At 36.9% G+C, this 16367-nt stretch overlaps 1 protein-coding gene across 50 annotated transcripts in view; it reads right to left on the bottom strand.

Annotated features, from left to right (window-relative positions):
* The window catches only part of ZBTB20 (zinc finger and BTB domain containing 20), an 814450-nt gene that overhangs the window by 110923 nt on the left and 687160 nt on the right, over nt 1-16367 (bottom strand). For 2 of the 50 annotated variants that reach the window (XM_077993887.1, XM_077993905.1), the window contains exon 1: nt 10437-10769. The exons of the other annotated variants lie outside the window; for them this stretch is intronic. The gene's annotated coding sequence lies outside the window, so the exon portion shown is untranslated. Of the gene's footprint in view, nt 1-10436; nt 10770-16367 lie in introns of those variants that run through there. 50 annotated transcript variants of the gene reach the window in all.

The following is a 16367-nucleotide window of genomic DNA, read 5'->3' as shown; positions in this document are numbered from 1 at the left end:
TCTACAAAGAAATACTTCTTTCCAAAAGATCTTCTGACTACAATTTCTCAGAAATTTTCTTTTCTTGTTATTTATTTTTTGGTGGGGATAGAGGAAGAAAAAAGGTGAGATACAAGACTATGGAGGTCTGGGCAGCAGTGTTAACTCCAGTGTCTCTAGGGAGTCCATGCATCTGGGTGCATTCTGTTTCATTCCTCAGAATGCCTTATCCTCATCACACATATTTGTCCCTGCCACATCTGAGGTGAGGTTACTGGCACAGAAATAGAAACCCTGAGGGTCTGGTTTCTTCCACTTCTTCAAAGTGGGATATCACTTACTTTTTATTTTTATAAATTAGTTTCAGTGGTCAGTCTTTTGGCATAGGAGTACATCAAGAAAACGTGAGCTACAAAACTTGAGTTCTGGTCCCAGTTTTGCCTTGCTCATCTTGAAAAGATTTTATCTCTTCTCTGTTTAAGTTTTCTTAAGTTCTCTCTTAAGTTTTCTTATTGGCAAAATGAGTAGTTTAAGCCTGAATATCATTTCTTAATCTGTTGGACAACTCCCTCACCAATTTTTTTTGATAAAAATAAAACCTCGTTTTAATATAAATCTTGCTACTCTTCCCTATTTAAAATTCCTGGTTCACAGAATACAATATACAGTACCATTAGTTCAGATAATTTTGTAGAGATTTACTTTCTCTATTTTGTTAAGTTTTTCTTGTAAATTTTGTTTTCTAAATGTAAACCATTGTAATACATATGTATTTTCAAATTCTACATGGTCCTTGACCAGATATTCCAATATTCCTTTCTGAAGAGTTGGTTAACCCACTCACCCATATTGAGATATCTAAAGCTTCTTCAAGCTCCAAGATACAGTGATTATGATTCTATAATGCTGACATTTGCTTTGTCAACACTTAAAGCAGAACTTTTCAACTTCAAACAATAACATAACAAGTTGCTGTCACAATTACACTTATATAAATCTTTAAGCAGATGTGCATAACAGCTCTTTACAACTACTATCACACTGGACAACCAAAGCTTATGATGTTGTTATAAATCCCTGCAGCAGTAAATTCTACAGTTAATTATATCCTATAGGAAAAAGTACTGTCCATTTTTAGAATTGATTGACTCTTACTTTCCATATCTGTTAATTTTGCACCCAGCTATAGGCTTTAAATAGCTCCCATAACTTTACTCATTAGCCCCCACTCTGTCATGACTTCTATGTCCCACCCTTCTGACCTTGCCCATTGAGTTCACTCTTACTGATGTAATCAAACGTGCTTCATTGTAGTTACATTCGTCACAGTGCTCATTAGAATTATCATCATTCCTACAGCACCTCAGTTCAATGAAACTGTTTGCCTGTGCAATTTGTTGTTATTTTAAGTTCTTCAGCTAGAATTTAAAAAATCTAGATGGACAATTTTATTTTATCTGACCAATAAATACCTACCCAGTCAAGTGACTCTGAAAAATTGGTAAGAAATTTATTAGAGCAAAATCTTAAGTCTAGAGAGAATTCTGTAAACTTGGACAGCAGCATTTCACTGACCTTGAATCCACAGGTTCAAAATTTATTAGTGTCAAGTTAGTCTTTTAAAACAATCCATTAAAGCAATAAGCATAAAATATGTATGATTTCTATTTATGTATGTGTTGAATTTAATAAATTAGTCAGGAGTCGAGGTATTTTTAAAGAAATATTAAATCTGTTCCACATTGAGCAATTAACTGACTTTCTAACCTTAAATATTCTTTTGCTGTAGTTAAAACCTTTTCTCTTTTTAAAATAAACAGAGTACGTAAACTGTAAGGTGGCAATGTAGTTCACTGTGACAATCTATATATTCCTTAATGTTTGTTCTTTTTATGGTCATGGTATGTAGAAGTAAATAAATGTATAATAGTTTAAAGTCCAGGAATTTTTGCCCAACTAAATTCTAAACACATAGCTTAAATAAAGGGTTGAAAGCTTGGTATCTCATCATTGCTGTTTATATGTTATAAGGTTTGCAGTGCCACCTTATAAAAGATATAGTTGTTTATTTTCATGTTCAATAAGTAGTGTAGGGTTTCAGGACTGAGAATGGATTACAGATTGTTCTCTCCTGGTTAGTTTTGGCTTTAAGTATATTGATCATTTTATCATTTTCTTGTTTTAAACTACTTTAAACACAGCACAAATGTTATTCTCATCATGCCAGAAATGGGTTTGGAATTGATTCTGAGTTTCCATCAATTTTACTCTTTGCTCTTTGTGAGAAGTTTTTCACTTGCTTAAATTTGAAAGAATAGTTTTGTTTAAAAGATGTCACAGTACAACATTTAGAGATCCTTAGCTGCCCAGAAAAACTCAGATTTTCTGCTTTACAAAAGAATAAAAATCATTGCATTTATTACCATGGACTTTATTGAAATCAGTGAAGAATATTCATACGAATACAGTTTCACGAACTTCCTCTCTCTCTTTCTTCATGTAAGTGTTTGACAAAAGCATGTATCTTCTGAGAAGCCGGCCTGATTGGTCCAGGTTGGCACTGTTTCAGTATTTGGCCTACGGCGGCTGCTTAGGAATAATTTCGTCTCATCCTCTCTATTTTCCTGGACTGTATCAAACTCAGACACGTGGTATGCAAAGGAAATCCAAGTCTTTTAAAAATGCTATTTCTTTTGGTACTAAAGCCAAGACCATTTCTACTTTGGCCAAATGATCTTATCAAGATTTAACAAGAGATATTCAGTAATATCTCCAATCTGTGAGAAGACATTCCACTAAGGAAGATAATTTATCACATACAGTTTACATATATTTCTGCACTTGGTACCAGGAAGAGACATGATCAAACTTATTCTATTGGTACCCAAAACAATGTAACACTGACAAAAATTTTGTGGCAATTATTCATTTCAATTAATTTAAAAAGAAATAAACAAGTAGCTCTTCCCCCATTAAAACAGACACTGGAAATCTAATTTCAGTTATTGCTGAAAATATTTTGGCTTCCACAAAGGCACCTTACTAACACACCTACTTTGCCCTCCATTGCGCTGTCACAATTCAGAGCTTGTAACATTTTATTCAGGTTCTCTGGACTAATTAGATGAAACAACTGCATTACAGTATTAAGATGCTTTTGCAGAATCAAATGAAAGGAGTTCTGCACAGTTCGGATAGCGTGGAAGATCTGCAATAAATATCACCAAAATCCTGCATGTGCAGTATATTTTTCTACATTTACAAATTAGCTAATGAATAAGTGTATTCCACAATAACTGCTAGGATTTAATTTCACACTTAAGAATATCAACAAACACAGGGAGAAATTTAGATAGGTAAACTCCATTTCCCTTCCCACCCCACCCTTGTGCTCCTCCGCACTGTTTGCATTTCAGAACAAATGCTTCATGTCTCTCGAAAAGCGCCAGGAAATCTCTTCTCTAGCTATGCAGGCCTCAATTTTATGTGTGTAGTATGACACACCTTAAAAGAGAGCCCCACAAACTAGAGTGGGACGTTAATTTAAATACAGACTTAAGGAGAAGAGCTCCATCTACTGAATCAGTTAGATCATAGTGTGTACCCTATAGTTATCCCATTCACTACTTTCAACCACTTAGAGGCTCTGGAGAGAACAGAAAAGTTACAGACCTGAGCAACCACAAAAAACAGCTTTGAGCCTAATGCCATTTTGGATATTTCTCAGATACCCTGAGCCCCTTTCTTTTGCCCTTCCGATTTTCAAAGCTTTCCATGTTGCAATATAAAATAAAAATGGATGTTTTGCTATATGAACCATCTCTTGGAGGTAGAAAGTCATTGGTTGTTGAAGGAAACGCCTCAGACAGTTGAAGAGAAAGCTCCAGAAAGAAAATCTCTACCTGGCAGGTTGGGCAGCCTAGGTAAGAAGTGAAAAGAAGAGTAGCCTACTTACTCCTCCTGCCTTGCACCGCTGCTGGGGAAGCCTGCAGCCACCCAGGATCAGCTCTTCTGGCCTCTCCCCGGCTGCACAGTATTGTTGTGGCATTGGGGATTTGCTGTGGCTTCGTAAGATTATGGGGATGTGCTTCAGCAAGCCAAAAAAGTCACAAACAAAATTCAAGGGGAAAAAAAAGTATAAAAACAGCTGATCTTACTAGAGAAGCTCTTGGCATTTTCCTACATATGCCACAATTTTCTTTGGTATTTCCTGGTTCTGTGATCAGAAAAATTATCATATCATATTTATTATTGTTGTTTTTTTCAGGGTTGCTGGTAGTGACGGGCGGTACAGTGAGGGCAAACAGATGGATCGAGGAGAAGCAAAGTAAAGATTACTTCTCCCACTTGTTTGAAAGCTTTCCAAGAGATTGCAGGTTAAAAAGTCTCTCCTTCAGAATACTGAAGACATACAGATATCATATATAGGAAAAGGTGGCCATACTCCTTCTAGATTGGGAAAGAAAAAAACTTCTGACATAGTTAACAGATTTGGAACAAAGCAAACTGTATCAGAAAAAACTTAAACGTTCACATAGGTGCATAAAATTCAGCAGCGTATAAGACTTACAAAAATACTTTATAAATTAAGATAAAATATTTGACTATAAATAGGTGTTAAGTATATATATAACTGGATAAAAGCAATTTCAGTGAATTTTTTTATTATAGAAAAATAAAATATAATGAATTAACAAAAGTTTTACAGTAACGCTAACCTTTTCTCTTGTAGATTAAAATAGAATTAATGTAAGTGTAAAGTGGACTCATGTATCCCTGTGGGTGTGAATGTATATATATACCTGCACAGGTATTACTGACTGACACTGAAAGGTAATATGTTGCAAAGAAATTCAAACTTTGAGAATTATTTTAAATTGGGTGTTTAAAATATCAGCATTAACCTGGCAGGTTTCTTTATCTTTCTTTCTTTTTAACACATTTTCAAGTTCTGTTTTAAAGCACGAAAAGAAAAACAGATTAGAAAAGCATTGCACATCAATAAGTATTTTGTAAAATAATTCATTTGCATTTATTAGAATATTCAGTTTTCAAAAAACGGCTAATTGGATTTTCTTCAAGCCTTTTCAAGACAAGTTCAGTTCTGTGTCAAGGATAACTATGAGAAATTTCACCTCAAAAGGTAATTGGTTTGGGTAGTTATAAAGGCCTGAAAAACAAGATTATCTCCACCATAACTATAACAAAACAGCTAATGAGTAAGTATATTCTGGTAAGAATCGATAAGAATTGCAAAGCCTGAGAGGGTCATCGCAGACTTGAGAAAGGTAACCAAGTGAGGAAACATCAAACAGAGTTAAAGCATTCTGAAAAACGGAAAGTGTTAATAATCACTGCCAGGCAAGAATATTCTTCGATAGTGATGACAACAACAAAACAAAACAACTAAAAACAACTGGAAATACACATCTCCAGAGGCAAAGTATGACTACTTATTAAGCAAGAGGAGAACCTGCTTCTTTGTCATTCCCTTTGGAAGCCTAGGTTTTTTTAAAAAAAAAAAAAAAAAAAAAAAAAAGGTTGCACAAAAGATACATGTGTTCATTTTCTGGTATTATTACAGGCCCACCTAGATTTAGCTTTCGATTCCAGATGAGATCAGGCATGTTCAGACTAGCACATCTTTGCTCTGTAAGCACAGAGCTGCTATCATTTCACTGGCAAATTCTCGTATCCCCAAATTTATGCACAATAGATACCCTTTAAAATCTGCAAATTTTCTATTTCAGTGAAATACCTCATTGAGTTAATTTTTTTTCTTAATTTACGCTGCTAGTATTAAGCTGAAAAGTTAAGGCAGGCAACTCCTATAAAAAGGAAAGTTGAATAGTACTTACCCTAAGTGTAATGTGCAAGCCTTAATGGGGCAATTTGCTTTTGCCTATGATATTTAGAAAGGTGCCCAGGTCTAAACTCAGCTCTCGCCTTTTTCCCTTCTGGAAAACTGAACAGACCCACAGAAAGTGCCTCTGCGAAAGATCACACAAATCAACAGCCTTACCTGTGGCCATTCAGAAGACTGCACTTTGGTGTGTGTTTAAAACTATGAATAAAGTCAGATACAGCGCATGCTCAGCAGGCAATTTAAAAATATTTATAACATTGTTGTTTCAAAAACAAATTTCCTCAAACAAAGCAAAACTCACATTTTTTTATCCATGCCAAGTTTAACGTTCTGAGACAAAGCTGTTTTGGAGTTTTCCGCTGAAGGAAAAAAGGCTTTTAAAATTTTTTGTTGAACGAAAAATAGTTCTCTCTTCCCTTTTGGGTATGCTTAAAGGGATGGAATAAATTTTTCTCCAAGTTTCAACAAAATTCACCTCTGCCTATGATAAGGCATTGCAAATTTAAGGTCTGTAAAAAACAATTTTAGAGAAACTAACAAGAAACTAAAAACTATGGGTTTAAAGAATGTAATGGTCATCTGAACTTTCAAGGCAGTCTTGCATGTAACTATACAAAAATTATATCCTGATATAAACAGGATATATTATGTATAGATAAGAATAATGTGTATACAACCATATGCATACCTAGAGAAGTTTTATTTTTCTTTTGCTAACTAAAATCAGAACTCTTTAAAACTGAAAAAGAAATACAACAGAAATTTAGGAGAAACCCAGTAATAATAGCAGCACAATTCCTCTGTTTTTCATAGCAAGCATGGAAAAGAAGGCAATCATAACAATTGATTAAATTTTGAGATACATAAAATAAAAATTTGATAAAATAAGGTTTTTAAAGTATGAATTGCAGTAGAAATGCCTGTTTGTTTCGTTCCTGGTTGAAAATTTCTTTCTCCTCCTTGAATATACCTAAGCATTCCATTTTACCATCTATCACCAAACCCTGAACAGCTCGCAGATCTCACAGATCTTATTTAAATCTCCTACTTAATTCTTAAGTCTCTGAATGAATTTCAGCTCCTGCTCTACTTTCCAAGGGTGCTCAGCTGGCCTCACAAAAGCTCCACAGACACATCGTTCACTATCTCTGATGCTTTCAAGCTTAACAGAGGGTGCCAAAAGAAAAAAAAAAAAAAATCAACGATTAAAAAAAGTTTATTAAAGTGAAACTAGGATTGCAAATTTGAAGAAGTTGCTTCTACTTTTATTTCTCTCTCAACTCAGCACAGGTGTTTCCTAACTTATACTGCCCTGCATGCTGATGAAGGGGAGGGTTAAATTAAGGTGAGGGAGTGGGCCAAGCGTAGACCAACAAGCATTTAGGATCTCCAGCCTCATGTGTTAATGGATGTGTTTAAAAATGGACCCCCCAAAAAGCCCAGAATGAGGTTTCTTTTTGGCAAATAATTAAACCAGTATACTGAAATAATTAAAGCTTTGTCTTTAAATAAAGCATCAGATCAACAGAACAAAAACAAAGATAAAAATTGCACACACATATGCATGCGCGCACACACGCTCTGACACACACAGATACGCAAAACTAGTGGGTGAGGGGAGAAGGAAATTAAATAAAAGAAAACAAACAGAGTCCTAACAGGCCATTCTCCGAAAAGGAATCTAAATAAAAAGTCATATGATATCTGATAGTGCAGGACACGTCGCCAAGAACTGGAGCGGATTGCCTACAGGAAGAAAGGGCCAGTGTATTCCAGCTCAAAGAGCTTTTCTTTCCTCCTCCTCTATTTTTTCCCCTTTTCTCCTCGACTGTGAATGTGTTACTCTCAGGTCAGATCCACGAAGAATCCCAGAATGACAGCTATCACCTGTCACTGTACTCTTGGCGGCACAACTAGCTGATAGGAGCTGCCTGAGCTGGGATCAAGAAGAGCTAGTGCAGCTTTCAGTAACAGCCTCTTCTCCTAGTCCCTCTGCTCCTTTCAAAGACCCCCTTGGTCACATCAAAAACAGACCAAAAGGAAAAAGAAAAAAGAAAAAAAAGCGGGGGGGGGGGGAACCAAATGAAAAATTAAAAATGCAGGGACAACAGCCCACAGCAACAAAAGAATTCGGGGGAAAAAAATAAAATACAAGCAAAAAGGAAAAAAACAAAAACAAAAACAAAACAACTCTTGCCTTCAATATAAAACTTTTTAAAGACTGAGTTTCTCTTATCTGGATGACATTCTTTTTAAAAGTATTTTTCTCCTTAGGAACTATTAAAAGCATTAAAAAATTCTACAAAAATACAGAAAACTCTGAAAGCAATTCAAGAATTTTCCTAAAGAAAACATGTAACTGTAAGAAGTGAGTTACCCTGGAAAATTCTGGATTTGCCAAAAGTTGCCTTAGTTCTAATATCTTTCAGCGAGTTCAAGTGCTAACACTGGCCACCTAGTACTTGTTTTTTCTCTGAGGGTCATGACTGAGGCAACACATACATAGTAAGGTTTCCCGAAAAGACTCCTTGTTATCAAGTTACTTCAAACATAAGGCACTCACACCTCCCAGCCAGGAGGGTTTTTTGATGAAGCATCAAACTCTGCCCTGATATATATTACATCCTTAAGAAGCAGTTACATAAATGCATTCTATAATTATGGAAAATGTATATATACATCTATATTTTCCCCTACATTTTCCCTCCCCAGGGATATGAATAGATTTTATTTTCAGTTAATAGAAAAAAAAAAGAAAAGAGTTTCTGATTCTTGAAACAACTGTTGTAGCTGTTTTCCACTTAGCAAAACAGTTATCTGTAGTTAGGAACGGTACATAATATATATTTAAGGGTTTTTGTACAGCTTGAGAATTGTTCCCCTTGTTTAGTTTTGTATCTATAATGTACCTTAAAAAGATTTCTAAGTGACAATCAACATATAAATGCATTAAGAGGAGAACTTTCAGAAAGAAAACATTATCCTGGGTTTATAAATCCAGGATATTAGCATAAAGATATAAATGTACAGCATATATAAAAGAAAAATTGTTTACTACATTTTACACATACAGTTCACATATGATTTCTTTTTTCTTTTGTTGGAGCATTAATTTGAAAATGATAAGCATTCTGAAATGTTTGCTATAACACAAATTCATAGTAAAAATATACATGCATAGGCAAAAATTGAAATGGAGAACACAAAGCTACGTGGCAATCAGAATCGTTGACAAAATCTCCATCTAGACTATATTTTGCTTGAACTAGTGTATCATAGATGGGGCAAGTAATCTCTCTGGGGGTTTTGTCATTTACATAATTAGAAACAAGAATAAAATACAAATATCTGCTCCCTTACTATCTTTTCTTAATAACTGACAAGTCACACAAGTGGTACCTTTTAAACAGATGGATGCAAAAACTTGTGAGATCGAATGAACTGATGTACCCCATTGGTATTTTGGGAACCCAAATTCCATAATTAACTTTTTACTCAAGTGGCAAAAGTAGAAGATGTTCTAGTCACCAAATGGATTATTTGATGGACTTTGGTTCTTTCTTCCACAAGATTTTGGCGACCCAGAAAGGGTAAAGAGATGATAACAGAAGATGCATCCTGAACAACTTTTATTGTGAGTAAAAAAAAAAAAATAGCATAAAGTGAGCATAAGAACAGTTGGATTTGGAAAGATTAAAAGAGAAGAAAAGAGCAACATATGCAACTTAGTCTTTTTCTTTTTAATTTTTTTCATGAACACATATATATATATATTGGGATGATGGGGAGAAAAGATAACTGGATTTCTTTTGAATGTCTTTGTGTCTTTATAGAGTGAATGTTCTGTTCCTGTCTCTTTCTTTTTAGGCGAAAAACTAATAAAAATAGAAAAACATATATCAGACATTAAGCTCACTCCCCCCACCCGCCCCCCCCCGCACCCTTCCCTTTGTAAAGAACTCTTTGTTCTCTAGTGAAAATGCTGAAAAATCCCCGGGCAGCTACTCCCTGAAACAAGTGCAAAACACTTAGAGGCTTTTGGGCTGGCTGGGAGCCAGAAACCCTCCCGCTGTCTGGTTAGAAGAGGAAAAAAAGAAGAGAGAGGGAGAGGGAGAGAGGGGAAGAGGGAATGGGGGGGGCAGAGAGAGAGGAAGAGAGAGAGGAAGAGAGAGGAAAAGAGAAGGGAGAGAGAGAGAGAGAGAGAGAGAAAGAGAGAGAGAGAAATTGGAGCTTCCTTTAATAGACATAGGAAGCAGCGTTTTTTTCTTTTTCTTTTTTTTTCAAAACTGGCGGTCAAGCGTTAAGTAACTCCCGTCTAAATCCACCTGCTAGAAATGAACTTGGGTAACCCCCCAGGGGTGCACAAAGACAGGGAAGACAGTAACATACTCCATACTCTTTCCCACCCCCCGTTGTACTGCTTCCATTCTTTCTGCTCTCATACACAAATGCCCACAGCTTCTCACGCCGCCCCTCTTACCCCCCAACAACAAACACAGCAAAATACATGCTCCCTCGGTCTCCTAAAAAAAAAAAAGGCTTTTCCATCTCGGTTGCGACACAGTGATAAGGGGTAGCGAACATCTCATACCTGGTGTGAATGCTAATCAGTCAGGAGTTCTCCTTTTCCCAAGACAGGGAACTGTTTCCTTCCAAATTTATTAGAACCTCCTCCACTGCCTCTTTGAAAAACCTTCTTTGTCACCCTCTCCCAAGTCCCGATACTTCTTTAAAAAAAAAATGGCTTCGGAGCTCCTTCTATTCTTGATATTGATTCTCTCTCTCTCCCCCCACCCCTCCTCCTCTCTCCTGTCTGTGTCTCTTCTGAGTGGTCTATTGATAAGTCCCTGGAGGCACTGGGTCAGCCTGCCCGTAGGAAACCAGACACAATGCACAAATCTCCGAGTGCCATTCTGCCATCAGCAAGCAGACCACGTTTAGGAGAGAGAGAGAGGAAAAAAAAACAGTAGAGCAAGAGACAGAGAGAGAGAGAGAGAGAGAGAGAGAGAGAGAGAGAGACACCAACCGAGGGAGGGAGAGAGAGACTGAGAGAGAGAGAGGAAGAGAGAGGGGGAAGAGAGGGAGAGAGGGAGAGAGAGAGGCAGAGAGAGGGAGAGAGAGGAGAGACGGGGAGAGAGAGAGTGTGTGAGAAAAAGACTGATTGGAACAGGAGGGAGAGAGAGAGAAAAGGAGAAGGAGAGAGAGCGCGAGAGGGAGAGCGGCACTGCCAGTCAGGTTAATCATCCCTACTTTAATTAGCTGTTCGGCTTAGACATAAAACAATTGAATTTGAATGATCTGTCAGCAGGCTCGGCTGAACCAAAGGGGAAAAGCGAATATTACAAAAAGACTGTTGGTGTGTTCTGATAAGCAATACTGCTCGTACTGACAAATCCTCAAAGGGGGAACTATTAAAACTTACAACTAAACAAAAAGTGCAAATACAAATGGCACTAGATAGAGGTCTTTAAAAAATGGAGTTTTCTCCCCTAGTTTCATGAACCATAGATATTTATGTGCAGGTGCCAGCATATTAGGGGTTTTCGTGTAATGTATGAAAGTTTATTAACGATGGTCTAGGAGTGTAGCAGACAGATGCTGCAGAGAACAAGACAGGTACAGTCAGATGCCGAATCTAGATCTTGGAGGGAGATGGATGCTGGAAGAAGAGGCACCGTGGCAAGAGATCAGCACAGACAAAGTCAGTGGGCAGATAGGCAGACAGATTTTAGGCACGGCACGATCTCATCTAAAAAGGCAAAAGTTCTGATGCAATATTAGGTGCAAAACAATCCATCCATCCTCCTCTCCCGGGTGCACTCCAAGGTACAGTTAAAATGGATTAATCTTTGTGACAAACAGAGCTGGCAAGGCAGACTATGGCAGACACTGAAGGCGATTTGCAGACCCAGAGAATACAGAGCTAGAAAAAGCCCCAGAGATCAATCTCTGCCCCTCCCGGTTTAACAGAGAGGAAACTGAGGCCCAGAGTCGACACTAGACACCAGGACTCCAGGAGCCCACCAGGCCAGTGCTCTTTCCACCACACCAGCTAACCTAGAGTATTCTTTGAAGATCTGGCCCAACAGGTATGAAAATCACCCTTGCCTCCCAAATAAGATTACTCCACCTATATATAGTGTACAAACCTCCAATTTTTCAAAATGTTTAAATAGCCAAATGGAAATATAATTACATATATAAATATATTTCCACTTTATATATGTGTTTATGTATGTGTGTGTATATATACACACACGTATATATATACACACACATACATAGAGAGAGAGAGACCATTTTGAATGCTAGGAAAAAGGGATTTAAGTCTTTAATTCATTCTTGGAGAAAAGCAGAAAAATATAATATTGTAGAGGCCTTGTCTCAGCAAGATATAACTTGTGTCACATTTTCAAGCTAATGAAGGCTAGTGGATTGATCTACAAAGACCTCACCCTGAATTTACAATTCGCTCTATGAACATCATCTGCTGTACATCACCATGTGAGAAGATGTGGTTTTCCTCATACACCTCACTTCTAAAATACAGGCACATTGTGGGTGAAAGAGATTGCGTCTTTCAGCATACTATGTAGCTTTAAAGCACTGATGAGATTTTCCACCCGGAGAATTAGGTGTGTACAACTCTTCCGATATATTTCAATTGAAAATGAGCTACTAAAAAGGGGAAACTATCTTTCCTGCCCACGAAAGTGATGTTATCTTTTTGAGGACACATATGATCACGTTCAGTAAGGATTCCCTTTTGACAATGGGTAACTGAAGGTCTAGTTTTTAAATGGCGAAAGAGGTGTTTATGAAGAGAACAGTGCCATCAGATGTTACTGGAGAGATTAGGTTTCTTGCCCTAAAACAAGACTCAGGGTGTGTATGAAAGCGAAAACCATCTCTCAGTCATGCTTCAGCAACAACGTTGCTACTTAGGGAGAAAGAAGAAAACCGAAAGAAATGTCAGGCACCTGGGAGCCCACTCAAAGACGAGTAATCTGAGAGAAGTCATAGCCAGAGTAATTTAATTTATTTGCACACCAACCTCTTCAACAATGGCTGCTATGCCATGCCTAAAACACATGGCCTACAGTCAATTGATGTGGAAAGGGGGAAGGAATCAGTGATTTTGATAAAGGCAGATCCTTTGGCAAGCCCCAAAGTACCTGATAGGCAAGAGCCCAGAAGAAAGCGGTGGAGTGCTTAGTAAATGTGCGTTGGTGAACGGAGAAAAAAGAACAAGAGCTTTGGAGCAAACACACATTTATATACAACACTGCAAAAGTCACAGTTACTCTGAGAGCCTCAGTTTTCCTTTCTGTAAAAGGTGATGATATTGGTTCCATAGGGTTGTCCTAAGGATGACATGAGCAAACATATAAAGTACACAGCTAGTGATTACATGGTAGTTATCATGGAGGAAGGCGTACCTTGAGGGTGTAAACAAAACTGTATATTATGGATGTCCTGAGTATGCTATATTCAAAGCATGTAGGTTCACGACATGAAAGCATATAGCAAAGCAAGGATCTAATATACAGACCTCTACTAGAAAGTATTAGCAGTAGAGATTATAAAGTTTAGAACTAAATTCCTAAAATCTAAACTTCAAGGATGTTAGGTCATCTGGGGTTGTGTTATTTCTTTGTTTCCAGATTTTACTCTATTTCCTGGCTCATCATAATAATGACGGCCAACATATTACTAATTGGTTTTGCTCTAAGCACTCTGCTAAGCACTTTACATTTTAAAATCATACTTTAGCATCACAAGAACTCTATGAATGCGGTACTACCAATATCTGCATTTCATAGATAAGAAAGCTGAGGTATAGAAAGATTGTATGACTTTCTCAAGATCACATGCCTAGTAAGTGAGGAGCTGGGAATTAAATCCAGGCAATCTGACTTTAAAGCCTGCACTCTCAGCCACAGTACTATACTGGCACACAGTAGGTATTCAGTCAATGTGTGTTGAATGAATGAGCAGATGAAAAAAACACTAGAATTTTTATTTCATTGGAGATCAGTAATAATTTGTGCACAACCACTTGAGAGAATCTTGTTTTCGAATTATAGAATCTGTCCTTCTTCTGTAGCTCACTTCAGGTGTAGTCCTTTGTCAGAAACCAGGGTGAGCCATGTCCCTGCACGGTGTTGAAAATGGATGAAGGGAAGATTGCTGACCATGACCACCCAGGGCATTTAAATATCTGACGGCATTTTCAGCACTTTGAGGGTAGTGTTAGCACAAGGGTTATTAATTGGCTTAATTCCAGTTTGGATAATTACATCGTGTCTCTTTAATTTTCCCCCGACTATGCCATTCTTCACTTCCTGTCACAAATGTGCTCTTTAAAAAAGCATATGAATACACACAAACATATAGTTATATTTAAGGTTTGCATAATCATTTAGGGTGCTTTTTTTTTCTAAATGATCAGTGTATAGTAGCTATGTAATAAATGAATGGGCAAAAGAATTAAAGTCATTGCAAAACAAAGATAACTATTTGAAGCTTTTTGTTTGGCAATGAAATAAACAGATTTTTAAAACATTTCCTTGGTGACAGAATTCCAATCACATTTTTTTTCTCATGGGCAGATATTTCCAGAGCTGATGACCTGCTCATAAGCTGATTTTCTTATACTATATAGTTTCCAATATAAAAAAATACCAATGAAAACTCTGATATTTTGGAGTAGAAAATGAGACTAAGTCCTGAGTGGTAGAGCATACTGAATGTATGGGTTTTCAATGACTTATTAACCCATTTATTAGCCCTGCCTTATTTGGCAGCTTTTTTTAAAAAACCTCCAAACATATTACTAGAATAATCTTCAAATATAGAAGAAAGGGACAACATATCCTAATTTAATAAGCTTAGGAAAGTTGGACGGTCATAAACAGACACAATCCCCTCTCCTTTTTCCAAAGAATTCTTGGCCTTTGAAATACTGTTTCTACATGATACTAAAGAAAAACTCCCAGAAAAATACGCTTAAAACATGTGCACGAACAGGTAAATGCACCCATGGTAGAACATAGTTTATTAGGCCTTTTTAGTGTACATTTGTATGAATAAGTCATCAAATATAGGGAGTACAGAAAATAAGAGAATAAAGGGTTAATTTATTTACTATGCATGAAGGTTTCTAGATCTTTGCTTCTTCAGCTTTTAGTTCAAAATTCCACGCATACTCTGCACATAATAATAAATGCCATATTTCAATATATCTCATAATTTGATTTACTTTCAAGCATCTTTTCTGGTTCAGCTCTCCAAGACTTCCTCCTTATAAACTTCCTCCAAATTATTTTTTGTGGCCCTCTGTAAAATATCATTTAAAGCTGGTGTTCTTAAGATGACTCTCAAGCTATAGAGAGATTTGTATCCAACTAGTCCATATTTCCTTTTGAGAACCAGTGGTCAAGTCCTATGCTCTTATCTGAGAACAAGACACAGTACATATATAAAACAGCCCTTTCCCACCTTTCGGACCCCTGTGATAATGATAGCAGTCTCTCAGTGACTGTCCTCCGGTTAGTTACTCATTCCTTGAGACTGAGCTCTTCCAAGACAAGCTCTTTCCACTCTACCTGGTATATTTAATGTATTGTCCAGCATCACACCTGCCATGGTGGTAGATGATCTCCCAGAAAAGCTGGAAGCAACAAATTTTAATTCTCTTCGTTCTTCATGTGTAAATACAAATTTTTCTGTGTGTCAAGTTTTCAACATGTAAAAGGGGCATACTTTATCCTAAGATTAGTGATGTTTGGAAAATAATATCTGAGGGTATAGTATTTAAGAATTAGCTAGTGAAAAGCACTTGTTTTGGTTATTTTCATAGTATCGCCTCTATTTTTATAGCAAGAAGTACTTAGAAAACACGTTCTAAATTCAAAATTTAAGTGAATTTTGAATTCAAAAGAATAGTGGACAAGATTTATCTTGAATATTAGAGATGGTAAGCACTTGGTTTTTACATGCCATTTAGAAACAGCCTGACAGATTTTATAGATGCAGAAGGTATTTAGGAAACTCTCTGGTTCTCTCAGTTTACAGAGAAGAGCTGAGTGGCAGAGAGATTTTATCTGACAAGCTTAAGGTAAAAAAACTTGGTAGAAGTGAACTAGTGCTGGAACCCAGTCTGTCTGTCCCTGGTTCCACACTCTTCTCACTCATACTTCGAAAGATGGCTTTTATACTCTTGATTCCAGATTCCCTCTCTTTTGGACATATTTTAGTGAAGGAACTCTTAAATCCTGGTGCTGAGAAAGGGGTACAATATTCCTAATGTAGTCTGATAAACACACCACAAAGGAACTATAGTAGGCTGAAGAATGCCCCCCCCAAAAGATATCCATGTCCTAATCCCCAGAACCTTTGAATGGTACCTTACATGGCAAAGGGGTCTTGCAAATATGATTAAATTAAGGCTATTAAAATGAGAAGATTATCCTGGATTTTCTAGGTGGACTCTAACTGTAATCACAAAGGTTCCTATAAG

Source organism: Macaca mulatta, chromosome 2 (assembly GCF_049350105.2).
Source record: "Macaca mulatta isolate MMU2019108-1 chromosome 2, T2T-MMU8v2.0, whole genome shotgun sequence".
NCBI lineage: Eukaryota > Metazoa > Chordata > Mammalia > Primates > Cercopithecidae > Macaca > Macaca mulatta.
Note: the sequence above shows the minus strand (reverse complement) of the source record. Positions and strands in the feature narration are given on the sequence as shown.